The 21,476-nt window shown below is 39.8% G+C and overlaps 1 protein-coding gene and 1 long non-coding RNA gene across 6 annotated transcripts in view; one reads left to right on the top strand and one right to left on the bottom strand.

Annotated features, from left to right (window-relative positions):
* LOC109197015 (ATP-dependent DNA helicase PIF1) overlaps positions 1-21,476 on the top strand; it is a 933,009-nt gene that overhangs the window by 461,965 nt on the left and 449,568 nt on the right. The window lies entirely within an intron of this gene.
* On the bottom strand, positions 13,502-17,822 carry LOC109196826 (uncharacterized). 4 transcript variants are annotated; one of them, XR_002058162.2, is made up of 5 exons: positions 16,955-17,822; positions 16,727-16,786; positions 16,540-16,630; positions 16,220-16,373; positions 13,502-14,023 (listed from the first exon to the last, which is right to left on the bottom strand). It is a non-coding gene; the product is annotated as an uncharacterized LOC109196826 (long non-coding RNA). The 4 variants fall into 4 exon arrangements; XR_002058163.2 differs by having other exon boundaries at positions 17,311-17,822; XR_002058164.2 differs by having other exon boundaries at positions 17,316-17,822.

Below are 21,476 nucleotides of genomic sequence, written 5' to 3'. Positions count from 1 at the left end.
GCTGCTTTCTTCATTGCAGGGCAGGTGATCATCTTAATTAAGTGTAAGCTGCATCTTCATTGCATCCTATATTGTGCTAATCATTGCATTTTTATGTATTCATATTTAATTTATGCATCTTTTCACTGAGCTTTAAATTCAAACTATCTCACTTCTGCTCCATTTCAAAAATAATCTCACATGTAACAATTTGTATATGTGTGTTTTCTATTCGTGTTTACCTCTTTTAAACGTGATATGGTGGACATCACTAAACACTTATGAGTTCCCGCTTCAATTTTCATTCCAATTATATCCTATATTCTCGCAGTCCAACTCGTCCAGGTTCATCTCTCACTGGTCCTTTTTCATTCACAGTGTCCTGTTCGAGCTTCAAAGCTCCAGCAAACACAGTCTCAACTCAGCTGTTGTCTTCTTCTCTGTTTCTTTACAGTCTTTCTTTTAGGTTAAGTCCCACCATGGCAAAATATCACATTCAGTGCCTTCAGTCTTATTTTCATTTGTTCTGTTTTCTTCTCCATTCATCCTTTCAGTCTTCTCTTCCAAGATTGCTCCAAGCATAGCAAATATGACACTCAATGTCCAGTGCTCTTCCACAATTCTTTATCCCACTGTTCAACTGCCCAGCCTGTATTTTCACAGTACATGTTGCATTAGTCTTACATGCTGCTGCTGGTCATCAGTCGTCATCAGTGTTAATGGATCAGTGGCACTGCCGTTTGCCTGCTGTATTCAAGTCCACGATGTTCTGTCGGTCTTCATCAGGCGATTGACTGGCCTTTAAGCTTCTTCTCAGGGTCAAGGACAAAGTGAGAGATCAAGCTGCACAATTTCGAGCCAAAGCCTGGCTTATTTTCTCCCAATTCTATTAATCTATTGTTCTACTAAGGTTCAATGTTGAGAGAAGTCCACCTGTATTGGCACACTAAAGCATATAATTAGTATCATATTCATTTCTTCTTCTTAACGGCTTCATTTGCTTCATGTGCCTAGAGGTAACTCATCTGTCTCTCTGTGTTCTTTCTTTACACACTCAGTTCCTTTTATGGGCATGCAGAGTTCCTGTCCCAGACACACACACACATACTTCCTGTTTCTGCAGGCAACAGGCAGACTCTGTCTCCCTTTAAATTTCACAGTCTACAAACAATCAGTAATTCTACTAAATCTTGATCTAAAACAGTACACATTCATTTTCACTCACACACATTTAAATAGAGCTCTTTCAAACATCCCAACAATTAACCAAGAGTATATACTTATGTGTTTTTGAACTGAGAGAAAAAGAAACTCAACCTCTCATACCATCACTCATGCATTTCTTGAATTAAAAGCACTTTCAAACTTTAAAACATCCTACTCTACATCACAAAAGAAATATATTTCATACACACTTTTAAATGTTCTAACCTCTTTCAGACGCCATAAATCGTCTCACACACACTGCCTTTTCTCTCTCAAACTTCCATTTTCCACTCACTCAGACAAATCATGCAGAGTCACTCAAATCAAATACTGACAGCATTCACACGGTTAAAATCACTCGAAATACGCTTTCATGCGAGTATCTTGGACATGCCTTCCATAATCAGAAAGAGCAAGTCAAAAGTAAAAAGAAAAAGAAAAAACTGAAACCTCTCATCGTCTCACACACCACTTCTCCCCACACACACATAGCTAAAAATAAAACACACCACCATTTATTACTCAAGATATATACATCTATCAAAATTCAGTCACTTACTATACATCCACACTAGTATATTCGAACTGTATTTATACAATTCTAATGAGCAAAACCAGCATCTTACTTACAGGCATTTAGCAATATTGGCAAACAATAGTTATAAAGCTCAATACTCTCAAAACTGAAACCACCCTCTCTGCGCGTCACCGCTCCTCATTTGCATTTACACACACCATCAGTGCACATCCGGCTGTGCATTGCTGACACAGAGACTTATCTTACTCATAGATCTCATATTTTATATTACAGACGTCTTATTAATTACAACTGCACAGATTTTAGGCCTCTTAAATCCTACGAAGTTTCGACAAATTTATCCATAACGGTCCGACCGATAAAGTCCCTGACTTTTTTGCGACCAATTTTAGCCAGTATTCCGTCCCTGACGGTGGCCCGATTGCTAATACCCTAACCAAATTTATCGTAGCCAAAAAAGCGGAAGTACCGTTTCAAACGGTCAAGTGGTCCAACCACTGGCTTTTCTCAGGATGCCCTGTACCCCACGGTCAAGCCAAACCGAGCTAAGCCTATTCACTGATAGGTCAACAATGTGCGTCCACATCGAGGAGGGATCGCAACGTCCGGGCTATGCGCTTCTTAACAGACGCCGCTGTCGTTCTAGAAAAATTTAGAGTAATTTGAAACAACAATCTACACCCAAAACAGGATTAAGATTAAGGACAACCCTCAACAGTTTTGGAGATTCCCAAGTCCTCCTCGAATGTTGCCCGAAACTATCCCTAGTCGCAGCTAGGTGAAGGATAGATTTCTCTATCCAGCAGGGAGCGTCACCTCCGAGAAAGTTCTTAAGGGTTGCATAACCAATTGGGCTCCAACCCACAAAATGACCAAATTCCCTACCACACTAAATTAGCAGCTCCAACTGCTTTAATTCTCTTTTCATTCCTTTATTCTCATTACTCAGTACTGTCACTTATACTTCATTATCATTACTTCAACCGGTAAACCTCATAAAAACTTCAGCAAAATCAAAACAGACCTTCACCAGTAATTTTCAGTGAGTAGACTTCAATTTTGTCATATCCAATCTAGCACATTTTGGAAACTTCAACAGGTATGTGCCTTACCTTTGTTTAAGCCGGCTTGTCTCTCACTTCAGACCACTGACTCATATCTGTCCGCCTGACCACCTCGGACCCTGTCCAGCACCTCCACTGGTCTTTCTCTTCTCTCCAACCACCGGAACGAGCCCCCAAATGTTAAGGTTCAAAAGTTGGAGAAAAGAGTACGGAGGTTCTCAACCTCAAAATGATGACACTGGTCCAGAAGGTATGATCAAAGCGAAGATTTATTGTTTACATGCGTGGAGTTCAACACTGAGCAACGTCAGCGATTGAACTGAACTTAAAATAATTAGACAAAGGTTTTATAGGGTTGAGACAACAAAGCCCCCTCTTTTGCAAAAACAGACAAAGTACAGCTTACGTCAACTTAAACCACAAAATGTTCCGTGAACTTTAACATAGTTTAAAGAACATTACGTCTCATCTCCATCCCGGTGTCGCCCCACGTACGCCTTCTTATCTCAGCCTCAGTTGCACTTCCTCTAAGTACTTCGGCACAATTCTGCAATTGCAGCAAAAACACATCTTCACTTCTTACTTACCAAAATAGATCTATTATGGTGTGTATGTGTGTGTCTGCAGTGTATGCTATGTATGTGTCATGACCTCTCCTGCACTCCGGCTCACCTCACACCCCTCGTCCTAGCCAGACATAAGGCCTGTGCTCGTGCACAGCTGAACTATGTGTGACTTCTAAATGTCACACTCAAATGATGATACTCAAACCATGAAGGAAACTTACTCAAACTGAACATAAATGAAACTTAAGACTTACTCAAAAGGATATAAGTGATAAATGATACAAACTTAACTCTTAGCTCTAAAGGATATAAGGATATAAGGATATAACTCCAGGCATATGTCATGTAAGCAGGTGTGTTGCAATTCCTTTCAGAGCTCCTGTCCTCCTCACCGTGTATTGGCAGATCATAACGCCCGCCAAGAGTTTCTGACCTTCACTTGACCAGGAGCCACAGCTCTTTAATAAGCTCAAATGCAATCATGTATAAAAGATTAAAATCATTTTCATAACACAGGTTTTCCTTCTCAGATCTGCCAATATGTTTGCTCCTCCTAATATAGTCTAAAAGCAACCCCAAGCAAAACAATTTGAACTTTCCCCTATCAGTGATCCCTCTAACTAAGGGTGTGTGTGTATGTCTCGTCTGTCTGTGGGTGCACAGAGTGTGCATCTGCTCTCTGAACAGTTTCACTTCTGCAAAAGCATGGCTTGCAGACGCATTTCCTGTCAGCCTGCAGTCAGCTTCTCACCCACTGAAGACTTCAGTATAAGAATACAAAAACATTCAAAAACCTTTAAAATTATATTTTCAACTCTACAGTTTAAAGTGGTTCTTCTTGGACCTGTAATAAAGACTAATATAATACCCATATATTTGAACATCTGAATGCCTCTGAATGCAACATCACTATTAACATGAAATGGTAATGATGATTATAAAAATAGCAGCAAATAATATCTTTCTCTTCCTGACAGATGACAAAGCAATTCAGTTCAAATCAATTTTATTTATATAGCACCAAATCACAACAACAGTAGCCTCAAGGCGCTTTATATTGTACAGTAGATCGCACAATAATACATACAGAGAAAAACCCAACAATCATATGACCCCCTATGAGCAAGCACTTTGGCGACAATGGGAAGGAAAAACTCCCTTTTAACAGGAAGAAACCTCCGGCAGAACCAGGCTCAGGGAGGGGCGGGGCCATCTGCTGCGACCGGTTGGGGTGAGAGAAAGAAAACAGGATAAAGACATGCTGTGGAAGAGAGACAGAGGTTAATAACAGATATGATTCGATGCAGAGAGGTCTGTTAACACATAGTGAGTGAGAAAGGTGACTGGAAAGGAAAAACTCAATGCATCATGGGAATCCCCGGCAGCCTACGTCTATTGCAGCATAACTAAGGGAGGATTCAGGGTCACCTGGTCCAGCCCTAACTATATGCTTTAGCAAAAAGGAAAGTTTGAAGCCTAATCTTGAAAGTAGAGATAGTGTCTGTCTCCCGAATCCAAACTGGAAGCTGGTTCCACAGAAGAGGGGCCTGAAAACTGAAGGCTCTGCCTCCCATTCTACTTTTAAATACTCTAGGAACAACAAGTAGGCCTGCAGTGTGAGAGCGAAGTGCTCTAATAGGGTGATATGGTACTACAAGGTCATTAAGATAAGATGGGGCCTGATTATTTAAGACCTTGTATGTGAGGAGCAGGATTTTGAATTCTGGATTTAACAGGAAGCCAATGAAGGGAAGCCAAAACAGGAGAAATCTGCTCTCTCTTTCTAGTCCCTGTCAGGACTCTTGCTGCAGCATTTTGGATTAGCTGAAGGCTTTTCAGGGAGTTTTTAGGACATCCTGATAATAAAGAATTACAGTGCTGAAGAGAAACCTGGGGTTGTTCTTATTTTCTTCAATCAGTGACGAATAGTAAGATGTTCTGGCTTTGCGGAGGGCTTTCTTATAAAGCAGCAAACTATTTCTCCAGGCTAAATGATGATCCTCTAAATTTGTGACACGCCATTTCCTCTCCAGCTTACGAGTTATCTGCTTTAGGCTACGTGTTTGAGAATTATACCACGGAGTCAGGTACTTCTGGTTTGAGGCCTTAGTTTTCACAGGAGCTACAGTATCCAGAGTCGTACGTAGTGAGGAGGTAAAATTATTAACAAGATAATCGACCTCTGTTGGAGTAGCGTTCAGATAGCTGCTCTGCTCTGTGTTGGTACAGGGCATTGAAGATGATAACAGTGGGTGGATTATATTCTTAAACTTAGTTACAGCACTTTCAGAAAGACATCTACTGTGATAAAGTCTACTCTCCATTGCTGTGTAATCAATCATTGTAAATTTAAATGTTATCAGGAAATGATCAGACAGCAGAGGGTTTTCAGGAAACACTGTTAAATGTTCAGTTTCTATGCCATATGTTAAAACAAGATCTAGAGTGTGATTAAAGTGGTGGGTGGGTTCTTTTACATTTTGAGAGAAGCCAATTGAGTCTAATAACAGATTAAATGCCATGTTGAGGCTGTCATTTTTAGCATCTACATGGATGTTAAAATCACCCACAATAATTATTTTATCTGAGCTGAGCACTAAATCAGATAAAAAGTGAGAAATCAGAGAGAAACTCTGTGTAAGGCCCAGGTGGACGATAGATGATAACAAGTAAGACTGGTTTCTGAGTTTTACAGCTGGGGTGGACGAGGCTAAGCATCAGGCTTTCAAATGAATTAAAAGTCTGTCTGGGTCTGTGGTTGATTAAAAAGCTGGTGGGGAAGATTGCTGCCACACCGCCCCCTCGGCCTGTGCTACAAGGATTCTGATAGTTGGTTTAACTCACATAATCATCACTAACATAATCATATTGCTGTAAACAGGTTTCTGTAAGGGAGAGTAAATTTTTTGATCAATTATTAATTCATGTTCTAACAAGGAGCAATTTAAGGAGAACATGTGGCTAAACATGTCACAAACATTAAGTATCAGCTGGCCTTGTCCAGTGGGTCTGCTTCTGGGTCCACTACCTCGTACTTGCTTAGTGGGCCGTGACAGTACGAACCGCCCTAAAGAATGGACCTAGGAGACCCAATCCAGACTGCAGGAAGCAATTTTTGGTCAACACGAGCAAACCTTGCAATTTAAACAGCGTAAATCAATCAGTGATAAACAGGTAGAGATACTAGCCACAGTCATGGAGCTTCACTCCGATGTCACGCCTGCCCCAAGCCAGCCACTTGCACAAACCTGTCCTTCTTCATCCTCTGTTTCTGAAGGGTCCACTCCCTTTTTACACTCCACTTATCCACCAGTCGAGACTGTTTTAACCATTTTACAGTGAGTTGGGTCGATGCGGGGGGTGTTTGCTTGTTTTCAGTTGAAAGCTGCGCTTCTTCCCCTCTCCTATTCACTAGGACTGCTGGGGGGAGAAAGTGCTAGAATGGGTCCAAGCATATTTTTCTTTTCAACCACTATCATCCAGCCTATATGATGAGTTTCTTGGGGAGCTTAAAAGGACTTTTTGCTCACCCATTTTCTAAGGGCAGTGCAGCCAAAAAAAATACTGAACTTACGCCAGGGTAAATGGCGTAAGTCACCTGAGGGAAAGAAAGCTAAACAAACTACACAACCCATAAGGCCCTGTGTCGCTCTTGTTGCTCTGCCATTTCCACTTCAGCCTCACTACTTTTGATAACAACATCCACCACGGACTTCTCATTTCCAATCTCTGAACTTCCACCCAAACCCATGCAAATCAGCCATTTGTGACTCTGGAGTTGAGGGAGAAGCATTTTCGTTCCCACAAATGTTTATATTGCGGCTCATCAGGCCATTTTCTTGGAAACTGCCCTATTTGGCCAAAAAAATGTCTACTTGTCTGTAAATTCAGGGATACAGGTGGGTGGCTGCTTGACAAGTTCTAAACGCTGTCTGTTTTTACCAGTTTCACTCTGTTTTCACCTAGTCACTCATTCTATCCATGCCCTTATTGACTCTGGAGCTGAACAGAATCTTGTGGACAATGAATTAGCTAAAAGATTTAATCTTTTTTTACTTTTGCCTCTCCAGACACTCCCCTGATTCTCGGTTACCCATGGCTACAGAAACACAATCCCCTGACTGGTCAGGTAATAAGACTGCTAGCTGGAGCCTCTTCTGCCTCATTAAGAAAACCAGTCAAACTCAAAACCCATCAGGGACTCACAAGTCAGCTCCATGTATCACAAGTATCCATTACTGCTTTAACTTGGCCTTTGAGCCCTTTCATTGGGCAACAATCTTTACCAAGCTTGATCTGTGTAATGATTATCATCTCGTCCGTATTAGGACGAGATGATAATCATTACACCCCTGGGACACACAGTATTTAGTCATGCCCTCTGGACTCATCAATGCCCTGGCAGTGTTTTAAACACTGGTGCATGATGTTTTAAGGGATTACTTAAACATCATTGCTTTTGTGTACTTAAATGACAACCTGATTTTTTTTCCAAGTTTCTAGAAGAGCACCAACTTCATTTTAAGACTTGTGCTGCAATGTCTCCTGGAAAACCATCTATATGTGAAATCTGAGAAAGATGAATTTCACTCTCCCTCTGTCACTTTTCTTAGCTGCATCAGGAGGGCAGGTGAAGATGGACCCCTTAACGATACTGGCAGTGAGCGAATGGAGAACTCCCACTTCTCGAAAACACCTATAACGATTACTTGGATCCACCAGCTTTTATCAATTTTTCATCACGAACTACAGTCAAGTAGCGGCACCACTCACTTACCTTACCTCCGGCAAGATTCCTTTTGTGTGGCCTTCGGAAGCCAACTCAGCCTTCACTAAATTAAAACAACTATTTACCTCTGGTCAAGCCCGTCCACAGCAGTTCTCTGTGACCTCTGTCTGACCCCCAACCACAAGCTTGGCTGGTGGTTGACAGTCACCCGACCTGCAGGGTCAGGCAGATTGTGGACAGTAGTTACTAGTAGATTGGGAGGGGTACGGCCTGGAGAAGCAATCCTATGATTTTACAATTCTCTTCGCAGTTCACAGGTCGGAGTCTGGTCAGTCACCAGGAGGCAACCCAGGGGGGTACAGTCATGATCCAAGTGGGTGTACAGTAGTTTTTTCATCTGAAGCCTGTATTTCCCTCCACCCACCCTCACGAGTGGAGCCCTGGATCCTTACCTGTGTCTCTCACCTGTAACCCACTGGCGGCAATCAGAAGAGGGACTCTTAAGGTCATCATCATCATTATCAACTCTTTCCCAGTTCTGTTGTCATCCCTGTTGCAGGAGACTCTCCTGCCTGCCCTCCTGTCTGCCATCACTCCTGGATTCACAGCTTCTTAAGGTTGGAACCTTAACGCTTTCACACAATCCTCCATCCTGCCAGACGCTCACTCAGTTACCATCCCTGAAATTTCTCGCCTCAGAAGGAAGGGATTACCGATTCCTACCGATTACTGATTGGTAGCAGCAGTAATCGGTCTACTAAAAGTCAACCTGTTGTTCTGCAACCTAGAGAGTTAATTGTGAAGTTGATAAATTTAGCATTTGATAATAAGTGTGTCTGTTAAGTTTTTCATTTCCAACAGTGATGAGAGATATGGCCATGTTTATGAGTGTAAGTCATTGCATGTGTGTGCCTGTTTTATCAACCTGGTGTTCGTTTCCTGTGTGTGTGTGTGTGTGTGTGTGTGTGTGTGTTATTTTCATCTTTTACCTTTTGTTGCAGTGCTGAGGACCATTCCCTTTCTCAACCTCCACCCTGAGTGAAACAGCCTTAGTTTCCTGTTTTTAGCACAATCCTTAACCCAGTGTTCTGTGTACCAAACTAAAAACAGCCTTCATTATTTGTTCCTCTATGTTCTCTTCTCCCTCCACCTCTCTGCAGCTGTCTGCCTGTCCCACACCCTGCACTAGTTCATGTTTGTGACGTGTACTTTGTCAGCTGTGCTGTGGGCAGTTTTGTCTCATTTTTTTCTCAGTCTCTTCCTTTGAGATTTTGCCACACATGGAGTTAAAATGGCAAACTCGGACAAGCTTGCCAAATCCATTTGCACACCGTGCTTGCATACATGTGTTTTTTCTCCTGGGTGCAGTTAAGTAAGGTACTGCATTACTTTTAAGAAAAGTGTTCTGTGTAATATGTGTAATAACTATTTTTTACTTTTTTTGAGTAATGACCCCAACATGGATCACAACAAACAGGACAAACACCTCCAACGTTCACAAACATTTGACCACTCAGCATGTCATTAATTTGCATGAATGTAATGTCTTTGATATGCTGCTTAGAGATGGTTGTAACAATGAGCCAATCGATAAGGCATCAAATCGATTAGTGATATTGATAATGCAATAGTAATCACTAAATTCTTACCAATTCCCATCTCTAATTATGATGTAAATTCTTTAAAAGTCTTCAAATTTGAGAAATTTAAAACAAAAATTACAATTGGTTAAAATTTATTTTCTGTACTATAAATAAAATGAATATTTGTCACAAACAGAAGGTTTGTACAACATACAGACCCAGAAGCAGACTTAGTTCTTAACAAGAAACGAGGTTGTTTATATACATACTGTACTATTGAATCCTACAGAAATAGTTACGGGAAGGCTTAAACTCATTATCGATCTCTCTTTCTGGCAACTCATTAAATCAGGGGTGTCCAACTGCAGGCCTCGAGGGCTGCTGTCCTGCAGGTTTTAGAGCTCACCCTGGGTCAACACACCTGAATCAAATGATTAGTTCATTACCAGACCTCTGGAGAACTTCAAGACATTATGAGGAGGTCATTTAAATCAGCTGTGTTGGATCAAGGACACCCCTGCTTTAGATGATGACTTAAGCTGATTTAAAGTAGATTCGCACTTAATTTGTTTGAGTTTAATTCTTTGACTGCACTTTTTTAGTATACACACAAACTGCAATGAGGTGGTCAGGTTCACGACAATAAAAATATTTGCAGTTTCAACAGTCATACAGGAGCTAAAGTGTTCCTCATCAGCTTTACCTTTTGTGTTTATCATTCTTGACATGGATCAAGGACTGCTGCTACGAAGCAGCAGGGAAGCTGGGCAGCATGAAAGAGGTTTGGTTGCTTCAATCAATCATTTAATTACATGGTTTTGCTCTTCGCTTTACCTCCACCCCATTCACCCTAGAAATCTGTTAAAAAGAAGTTTCTGTATACTTTAAGTGTTATTCAAAATAGTGCAGTAATAAAGAAAAGACCAAACAAACAAACCTGTAACGCACACCCTTCAAGAGATAAATGCCCTCATGAAAACCACAGGGGACCAATTATTTGCTGTGCTCTGCTTGGGTGGAAGAGAGAGACAGAGAGAGAGAGAGAGACTGCCCAGACAGTTATCCTCTCATTAGCCTAAGATGTTTGTTTGGAAGGTTAATACTGTACATCTTAGACGTGTGCAGCCTTTTTATTTGGGTTTTTTTGTTTTTTCAAACGGTGTCTGGTCAAGCCAGTTGGGTTTGCTAAATTCAGTTCTATTATTTTCAAAGGTGCTTTATTGGCATGACAATTACAGCATTAAAATACAGCTTAGTGAAGGAAAGAACAATTCACCAGAGATGGGCAGTAACGCGTTACTTGTAACGCGTTACTGTAATCCGATTACTTTTTTCAAGTAACGAGTAATGTAAGGGATTACTACTGCAAAAACGGTAATTAGATTACCGTTACTTTCCCGTAGGAACGCTGCGTTACTGCGTTACTAAAACCGTGATTTTTTGCGAGAATGTCTCATGACAGTGACGTAAGCGAGTGCGACGTTCGTGACAACAGCTGTCTGCAGATCAACAATGGATGATATAACGAGTGCGGAGAGAGTATGAGCGTGCAGCGTTTAAAGCGTGGAAGTACTGACCTTACTTTGAGTTTGATTCCATAAAAAGTGACAAAAACATTAGTGTCCACTGTTCACTGCGTGGGAAGAAAACTTCTTTTTAAACCCCTAAACTTCCAGGCAAGCAGCGAGCACCGCGCTACTACTGTAATGGGAAATTCACAGAGAAACTCGCGGATTCTTCCACTGACCGCTGCGGCACACCTGCACCAGGCTAAACCTCCGCCTACCCCAGTCCTGCTTTACAGGTGAAAATAGAGCAACTAGTCTTTGACTTTATTTATTTTCTGCTGTGTTTTACTTGCATCTATTTGAAAGACTGAGTGTAAACACAAAAACATATTTTATTTTATGTGCTGGAATGTGCAGAAAAGCACATTTATCTCAATTAGTTCAGCTCATTTCATTTATTTCAATATGATTCCTAAATAACAATTTGTAATTATTTCTTTATTTCTTTCTATTCTTAAACTTCTGTTCAAAGTGAGAAAATAGTCACACAGTCAGTATTCTGGCCAATTTTCTTTTCCAGCTTTACACTTGCTTGACTCTATAGAACTAAACTAATTTCTTTTCTTTTCCAGTCTTACTGACACAAAGCATGTTAACCATCCACACATCCACTGCAAACATATAGTACTATACCACTGTACAGAGATTTTCCTGCTACAGACAATCATATTGCTGATTTGTCTGCAGTAAGTGTGTTGCTTTCAGTCCGTGTAACCTCTTAATATTTTTCTCATATTATAGTTTCATTTTCGTTTAAAATAACTAATTCTGTTTTCATGTGTGTGATTGGCCAGGTGCTACCAATGCCCCCACTTCTGTGTAAATGCACTCATAACTGCAGTGCTGTGCAAAAGTCTTGTGTCACCCATCATGTCTTCGTATTTTGCTAGGGAAATGTGAAATTGGAGCAACTTACTGCAACATCTGCATACCCACTTTACCACCTTTATTCTTCAACTTCAATAGTTTGAACCCTTTGTGGCAAACAATTTCTGTAATTTCTTTAAAAGTAGTCTTCAGGAATGGTTTGCCGGGCTTTTTGGAGAAAATTCTAAAGACCCTTTTGTTGTTGGCGATTGTGTTTGCCTTTTACACTATTCTTTATCAAGATTGGGCTCTGTCAAGGTTGGAGCTCTTAAGAGCCCCATCAGTGACTGATAGTGTTATTTTTTAACATCCAGGCATGCTGTTACTGCACTGGGAATGTTCTGGGGATCATTTTCATGGTGAAAAAAAAGTCAGTGCCAGTCAGTTGCTTTCCAGATGGTACTACATGGTGGTTTCAATACTGTCCATACTTTTACAGATGAGTGTATACAATGTTGTGTCTCTCCTGGCCTCTTCCATACATAATGATTAAGATTTGAAACAAAAATTGAACATTTGGATTTATCACTCCACAAGACCAATTACCACAGATTTTTAGTCAAATGTGTAATTTGGCATTTTCATGGGCCTGCCACTTTTTGTCCTCTACTACTAGTTTCATCTTTTTTCTAGATGTGTAACTATACTCTTTGGTATTTTTCATGTCATTGTTGGTATTTTATTTTACAAAAGAAAAAAGGAAATTGCATTTGGCTGATAGTAAGACAGTGTTATGGTGCTAACTCTTTGATCTAGCATCTATGTTTGAACTTTTAAGTTTTGGGAATTCATAGTAGATGTTTTGTTTTAGTTTTGTAAATAGTTTATTAGGTCCCTGTAGCATCCCCTTCCTGTTCATCCAATTCAGTTTTATTTATATAGCGCCAAATCACATCAGTTGTTGCCTCAAGGCGCTTTATATTGTAAGGTAGACCCTACAATAATAAGTACAGAGGAAAACCCAACAATCATATGACCCCCTATGAGCAAGCACTTTGGCGACAGTGGGAAGGAAAAACTCCCTTTTAACAGGAAGAAACCTCCGGCAGAACCAGGCTCAGCGAGGGGCGGGGCCATCTGCTGCGACCAGTTGGGGTGAGAGAAGGAAGACAGGATAAAGACATGCTATGGAAGAGAGCCAGAGATTAATAACAGGTACAGGTCTATTAACACATAGTGAGTGAAGAAAAAACACCCAGTGCAGCATGTAAAAAATGCAACTTTCCATAGCTTTTTACGGATATTTGCAGTAAAAAAAAAGTTATAATATAATAATATTTACAGTAATTTGTTGTTAATTTAACAGTAATAGGATAGACCCTATTATTGTAAATAACTGTAAAAATAACAGAAATATGTTAAACCTTATTAAAACCTTTGACAGTAAAAAACACAGTGAAATTGTATAACAAATTACAGCATTTTATTTTGACCAGATACATTTTACGGTAAATTCCTGGCAACCACAGCTGCCGGTATTTTACCGCTAAAAATACAGTACAATATGAGGAACATAAATGGTTTACCGTACATTTTACATTTGCAACCGCTAAATATAGAAAAATCTAAAGATGCTCATATATAACCAAGGTAGTGAATATTACTGATAAACAATGAGAAAATTTGACATACCATTTGAAAACAGACTAAACATATCATTTTCTCTATTCCTACAAAACAGCATAGATCTTGAGAATACAGCATGTGTCCATATATATGGCTGGTAATCCATGGAGGAATGAATAAACATGAAACAAAATATTACCTGCCCCTGACCTATCAACAGTAATGAGTCACTGGGTCCTGCCTTGGTGAAGGAAAGGACTCAGTGGAGTTTCTAATGCGCATGGTGTCGAAGATACAAGCTCTGCAGGAGTACTTCAATGTCCATCAGGAGTTCACTTTGGACTGGCAGGATCCCCTCTGCAACAAAAAATGGACAAAGTTTGATCAGTGCTTGAGCAAAATGCACAGAAATGAACAAAACGTGCTGCCAAAAACAGATCTAATGATAAATGATTTCTTAAGTGTAAAATATACAGTTCTTAAAGGATAGCTATTGTCAAAATGCAACCTGGGCTGTTTTTTTTTTTTTTTAACTGTAAACGAGACAAACATATATCTATAAGCATAATTACGACAAACGAGCCGTTTTTGAGACTGACCGTGATTTTGTTTTGTGGTCAATAGCCAGTGAATGGGAATACTAGGGGGGCGGGGCATAAATTTGAGCGCATCAAAATGGATACAGTAAAAAAAAAAAAAAAACAGCCCAGGTTGCGTTTTGGCAATAGTTATCCTTTAAATCTACTTATGTAAAAGTGATACATACAGGGAGTGCAGAATTATTAGGTAAATGAGTACTTTGTCCACATCATCCTCTTCATGCATGTTGTCTTACTCCAAGCTGTATAGGCTCGAAAGCCTACTACCAATTAAGCATATTAGGTGATGTGCATCTCTGTAATGAGAAGGGGTGTGGTCTAATGACATCAACACCCTATATCAGGTGTGCATAATTATTAGGCAACTTCCTTTCCTTTGGCAAAATGGGTCAAAAGAAGGACTTGACAGGCTCAGAAAAGTCAAAAATAGTGAGATATCTTGCAGAGGGATGCAGCAGTCTTAAAATTGCAAAGCTTCTGAAGCGTGATCATCGAACAATCAAGCGTTTCATTCAAAATAGTCAACAGGGTCGCAAGAAGCGTGTGGAAAAACCAAGGCGCAAAATAACTGCCCATGAACTGAGAGAAGTCAAGCGTGCAGCTGCCAAGATGCCACTTGCCACCAGTTTGGCCATATTTCAGAGCTGCAACATCACTGGAGTGCCCAAAATCACAAGGTGTGCAATACTCAGAGACATGGCCAAGGTAAGAAAGGCTGAAAGACGACCACCACTGAACAAGACACACAAGCTGAAACGTCAAGACTGGGCCAAGAAATATCTCAAGACTGATTTTTCTAAGGTTTTATGGACTGATGAAATGAGAGTGAGTCTTGATGGGCCAGATGGATGGGCCCGTGGCTGGATTGGTAAAGGGCAGAGAGCTCCAGTCCGACTCAGACGCCAGCAAGGTGGAGGTGGAGTACTGGTTTGGGCTGGTATCATCAAAGATGAGCTTGTGGGGCCTTTTCGGGTTGAGGATGGAGTCAAGCTCAACCCCCAGTCCTACTGCCAGTTTCTGGAAGACACCTTCAAGCAGTGGTACAGGAAGAAGTCTGCATCCTTCAAGAAAAACATGATTTTCATGCAGGACAATGCTCCATCACACGCGTCCAAGTACTCCACAGCGTGGCTGGCAAGAAAGGGTATAAAAGAAGAAAAACTAATGACATGGCCTCCTTGTTCACCTGATCTGAACCCCATTGAGAACCTGTGGTCCATCATCAAATGTGAGATTTACAAGGAGGGAAAACAGTACACCTCTCTGAACAGTGTCTGGGAGGCTGTGGTTGCTGCTGCACGCAATGTTGATGGTGAACAGATCAAAACACTGACAGAATCCATGGATGGCAGGCTTTTGAGTGTCCTTGCAAAGAAAGGTGGCTATATTGGTCGCTGATTTGTTTTTGTTTTGTTTTTGAATGTCAGAAATGTATATTTGTGAATGTGGAGATGTTATATTAGTTTCACTGGTAAAAATAAATCATTGAAATGGGTATATATTTGTTTTTTGTTAAGTTGCCTAATAATTATGCACAGTAATAGTCACCTGCACACACAGATATCCCCCTAAAATAGCTCAAACTAAAAACTACTTCCAAAAACATTCAGCTTTGATATTAATGAGTTTTTTGGGTTCATTGAGAACATGGTTGTTGTTCAATAATAAAATTATTGCTCAAAAATACAACTTGCCTAATAATTCTGCACTCCCTGTAGACAACGCAGCCCTAATCACAATCATAATTTGTTGGAAAACGTATTTAAGTTTCGTATTGATTTATCATAGAACTTGAAGTTAATGGCTGAATGCATGGTGATGAGACCTATCATTCAATCTACATTTTATAGCGTATGAAACTGCTCACCTGGACATGAACCTGAGCTCGGCTGATTAAGATTAGTGTCTCCTGTCCATCTTTCTTTAGCAAAACTTGAATAATACCACTGCTTACCTCTTATTGAATCTTTGGGTGCAGACTTAATTGAAGAGCCTCGTATAAACAGGCAGGGTGTGATGTTTAGGGAAACCAAAGAATACAGGCGCCATCATTTCTGCCAGAAGACTCATGGGGTGCAAGCTTTCATTGTGGACTGGCTAGATACCTTCTGCATTCAGAAAGAAAACAAGAAGGGCATACACCATAAACAATAATAACTGACAAAAATAATGAGACAAGAAATTAAAGTAACAAAATAAGTGCAAATCAAGTTTCCCTGTGTTGCAGTGTAGCTGAATGTTTTTCAACAATTTGATTTACGGTAAAACACATACCAAATATTTCCAGCCAAGGTTTGTTTCAATCTTCAGCATGTTTTTCCTGCCATTGTCTTGAAACTGTTTCATCTGTCCCTCTCATTTGATGCTGTTTACAAAAACAAAACAGCAATATTGTAAAGGGAAAAAGGAAAATGAATTTAATGGAAAAAAAAGAAAAAAAGATTATGACCTGAAATCTCACCATTTCCTGAGAGTCACAGGTCCTTTGAGTATCCTTATGGTTTCTGCTCAAATTCAGTGTCTGAAAAGGGCAGGAACAAAACAAACCTTTTTAATCATAAAGAGAGAGTTCTGACACTGACGTTCACACATCGCCATTGCACATGTAAACGAAGAAACCACCGCCACACCAGTGACATGGGTGGGGGCAGAGTGTCTTCGGTAAAAATGAGCCTTAAACGCGCCATACCTGGTGTATGTCTGCTTGCAGCCTGCTTCAATACACCGAAAGAAACAACGTGGCTCATTCCGATGCAGTTTACAATGAAGCACGTAGCCCCTTGATGACTGAACTACCTTACCACAGAAATTACAGGTTAACATAACTCCATGTACTTTGGTAATTCCTCCCTAGCAAATTAAGCACGCCAAACACAGAAACTAATCCAGAGCAATGCTTCCCTCGCGACAGTAATGCTAACTCAACTCACAAATGCTAACTAAATTCACAACCTCACTCATAAAAAACGAACTGCTAAAATTATCTATGAACCCTGGGCTGGTGGATTTTTATAACAGAGATAACTTGAAGTTGCATGTACTCACCTCACCTCGAACTAATTGTAAGCTGCCAGGATGTCTACAAATTCCGAAGATGCTGTGGTCCAAGCAGCAATAAATGGCGCTAATATACAGTTCAAAACTGTGTCCGTTAGCGAAGCCAACTTGAGTCTCCTGCATGAAAAAAAGAGCGGTTGGCACACAGCTCAGCAGCGCGCCGCGCTATTGGTCATTTTCAGGTGACGTCATCCCGCAATGTAATGTCGCTCTTTGTTTCTTTAGGAGGAGGTTCGAATTTGATCAGAAGTCACGTCTGCAGACCGCTGCAGCCACGTCTTGCCTTGCTTCCCCTTTTTTTGGTGAAATGGTTCGCTCATACTGCACAATGTTGCTACCAGAATTTTTTCTTCTCTGCAATTCGAACGTAAAACGTCTGTACACAGTTTACCAGCAGTTTAGCTACCAATCAACAGCGATCACACAAACTCAAAATTTAAGGCGGACCCACTTAAGGTGGTCTGATAATATGGCGTGAAACACAACATAAAGTTGTTTTAAAAATAATAATTAAAAAAGATTATTGAAATCAATTTTATTCACAACCATGAACTTTATTTTTAACATCTTCTTTTGCTGTTGATTTTTTTTTTATCAGAAGGTTAACAATGATATACTGCAGGCCTAACTTTTAATCTGTATATCAGTATCTGAATTTTAAAATAAAAAAAAATACTATCAATTTTATTGTCTTTCACTGCTGATATTTGCTTTTTTTTTTTTTTTTTAATGGTATTTACTGGTTGTATTATTACGGTGGACCCTATTGTTTAACATCTTGCTTCTGTAAAAATGAATGTTTTTGTTTGCTTAAAAATCTACAGCTTTATACTGTGAATTCCAATGTGCACAACCCCAAAAGATGTAGTTTTACTCAAATAATACCGTAAAATCTAAGTTTTTCAGACATTTTCAACATTACAATATTTAATTGTAAAATGTATCCATATTTATTTGTTTTCACAGACAATATTTATAATTTCAACATTTTATCACAGTAAAAAACAAAGTTTTATCCAGTCTCACAATTAACGGTTATTCAATCTATTTAATACAGTAAAAGGAAGTTTTTGGTTTTACGCTCCATTACCGTTGGAATTTGACGGTGTTTTGCTGTATATTTTACTGACTTTTGTTACAGTGTACACCTATTGCAGCATAACTAAGGGAGGATTCAGGGTCACCTGGTCCAGCCCTAACTATATGCTTTAGCAAACAGGAAAGTTTGAAGCCTAATCTTGAAAGTAGAGATAGTGTCTGTCTCCTGAATCCAAACTGGAAGCTGGTTCCACAGAAGAGGGGCCTGAAAACTGAAGGCTCTGCCTCCCATTCTACTTTTAAATACTCTAGGAACAACAAGTAGGCCTGCAGTGTGAGAGTGCTTAAATGAGGTGTTACGGTTTCTAATTTTAGAGATGTTGCGCAAATCGAAGAAAGCAGTCTTACATATTTGTTTAATATGTGCGTTGAAGGACATGTCCTGGTCAAAAATGACTCCAAGGTTCCTCACAGTGTTACTGGAGGCCAAGGTAATGCCATCCAGAGTAAGAATCTGCTTAGATACCATATTTCTAAGATTTTCAGGGCCGAGTACAATAACCTCAGTTTTATCTGAATTAAGAAGCAGAAAGTTAGCGGCCATCCAGGTCTTTATGTCTTTAAGACATTCCTGCAGTTTAACTAATTGGTGTGTGTTACCTGGCTTCATGGACAGATAGAGCTGCGTGTCATCTGCATAGCAGTGAAAATTTATGCTATGTCTTCTAATGATGCTGCCTAAGGGAAGCATGTATAATGTAAACAGAATTGGTCCTAGCACTGAACCCTGTGGAACTCCATAATTGACCTTAGTGTGTGAAGAGGACTCTCCATTTACATGTACAAATTGGAGTCTATTAGATAGATATGATACAAACCACTGCAGTGCAGTACCTGTAATACCTACAGCATGTTCTAATCGCTCTAATAGGATATTATGGTCAACGGTATCGAACGCAGCACTGAGGTCTAGCAGGACAAGCACAGAGATGAGTCCACTGTCAGAGGCCATAAGAAGATCATTTGTAACCTTCACTAAAGCTGTTTCTGTGCTGTGATGAGCTCTGAAACCTGACTGAAACTCTTCAAATAAGCCATTCCTCTGCAGATGATCTGTTAGCTGTTTGACAACTACTCTTTCAAGGATGTTTGATATGAAAGGAAGGTTGGAGATTGGCCTATAATTAGCTAAGACAGCTGGGTCTAGAGATGCTTTTTAAGTAAAGGTTTAACTACAGCCAGCTTGAAGGCCTGTGGTACATAGCCGATTATTAGAGATAGGTTGATCATATTTAAGATCGAAGCATTAATTAATGGCAGGACTTCTTTGAGCAGTTTTGTAGGAATGGGGTCTAAAAGACACATTGATGGTTTGGAGGAAGTAATTATTGAAGTTAACTGAAGAGATATTGTGATTATGGGTAAACTTTTTTCTCTAATGGTTAAAATATTATTTGTAAAGAAATTCAAGAATTAATTACTAGTTAACGCTAAAGGGATGGTTGGCTCAACAGTGCTCTGACTTTTTGTCAGCCTGGCTACAGTGCTGAAGAGAAACCTGGGGTTGTTTTTTCTTTCAGTCAGTGATGAATAGTAAGATGTTCTGGCTTTGCAGAGGGCTTTCTTATAAAGCAAACAAACAAAACAAACTATTTCTCCAGGCTAAATGATGATCACCTAGTCTGCTTTAGGCTACGTGTTTGAGAATTAGGTCAAGATATTGAGGCTCTTTTTTTTAGGGGAGGTATAGTATCCAGAGTCGTACACAGTGAAGAAGTGAAGTTATTAACAAGATAATGTTGGGGTAGCGTTCAGATAGCTGCTCTGCTCTATGTTGGTACAGGGCATTGAAGATGATAACAGTGGGTGGATTATATTCTTAAACTTAGTTACAGCACTTTCAGAAAGACATCTACTGTGATAAAGTCTACTCTCCACTGCTGTGTAATCAATTATTGTAAATTTAAATGTTATTAGGAAATAATCAGCTAAAAGAGGATTTTCAGGAAGTGGTTGATCATATTTACTGCTAAATGTTCAGTTTCTATGCCATATGTTAAAACAAGATCTAGAGTGTGATTAAAGTGGTGGGTGGGTTCTTTTACATTTTGAGAGAAGCCAATTGAGTCTAATAACAGATTAAATGCCATGTTGAGGCTGTCATTTTTAGCATCTACATGGATGTTAATCTGAGCTGAGCACTAAATCAGATAAAAACTCTGAGAATCAGATTTCTCAGTCTTTGTAAGAATATACTCATCCTCACTGATGTAAGTTACTATCCTCTTTGATACACAATTTTTCAATTCCACCAATATAATGAAATTGCACAACTGGTTAAAGGGTATAAAGTTTTGAGTCAAACACCAATGATCAAAAATGATCTCTTTCTTATGTCCAAATTCAACATAGCTCTGTCCTTCCACTTTTATTATAACAGCAAACTTTTTGGGAATATGCTTCAGGTACTAACTTAAATGCCTGAAGGACCGCAGCCTTCACCTTTTCAAAATCAAAGCTCCACTCAGATGAAGAGAAACATAGGTCTCCTGCACTTTACCCATGAACACAGACTGCAACAAAAAAGGCCACACATCTCTCAGTCAATCCAATGTCTTTGCCACCCATCAAACAGGACTGTGCGATTCTTACTCTGAATCGGAATAGGTACGCGAGACAACTGTGTGCCCTAAGACCAACTCTTTACTCACTTTATTACCACCTCCCGGCATGCATTGCCAATGCGTAACACGTAATTACACAATCGAACAATAAACACATACAGCCCATACAACAAATGTATCAGGGACAATTATGAATACACCACATACTCCCCTTTTAAACAAAAACAGAATATTTCTTTTCTCAGGACAGAACTTTCGACTGGACTACCTTTTGATTCTTTTTCTTTTTCAAAGCCATACAAAAACATCTGGCAAACAAACTGCATTACATTTTTAACCTTTTGTTTTTATTTCCTTCCCCCTCCCATTTCTCTCCTCTTCTTTTTTTTTGACAACTCTTTTTGATTTGTTTTACTGTGCTCTACAAAACCATTATAGCACAGTTATACAGGGGCGATTCTAGGATCTGAGCTTTGGGGGTGCTGAGCACCC

This window comes from Oreochromis niloticus, linkage group LG23 (genome assembly GCF_001858045.2).
Source record: "Oreochromis niloticus isolate F11D_XX linkage group LG23, O_niloticus_UMD_NMBU, whole genome shotgun sequence".
NCBI classification, from domain to species: domain Eukaryota; kingdom Metazoa; phylum Chordata; class Actinopteri; order Cichliformes; family Cichlidae; genus Oreochromis; species Oreochromis niloticus.
This window is presented reverse-complemented; position numbering and strand designations above follow the sequence as displayed.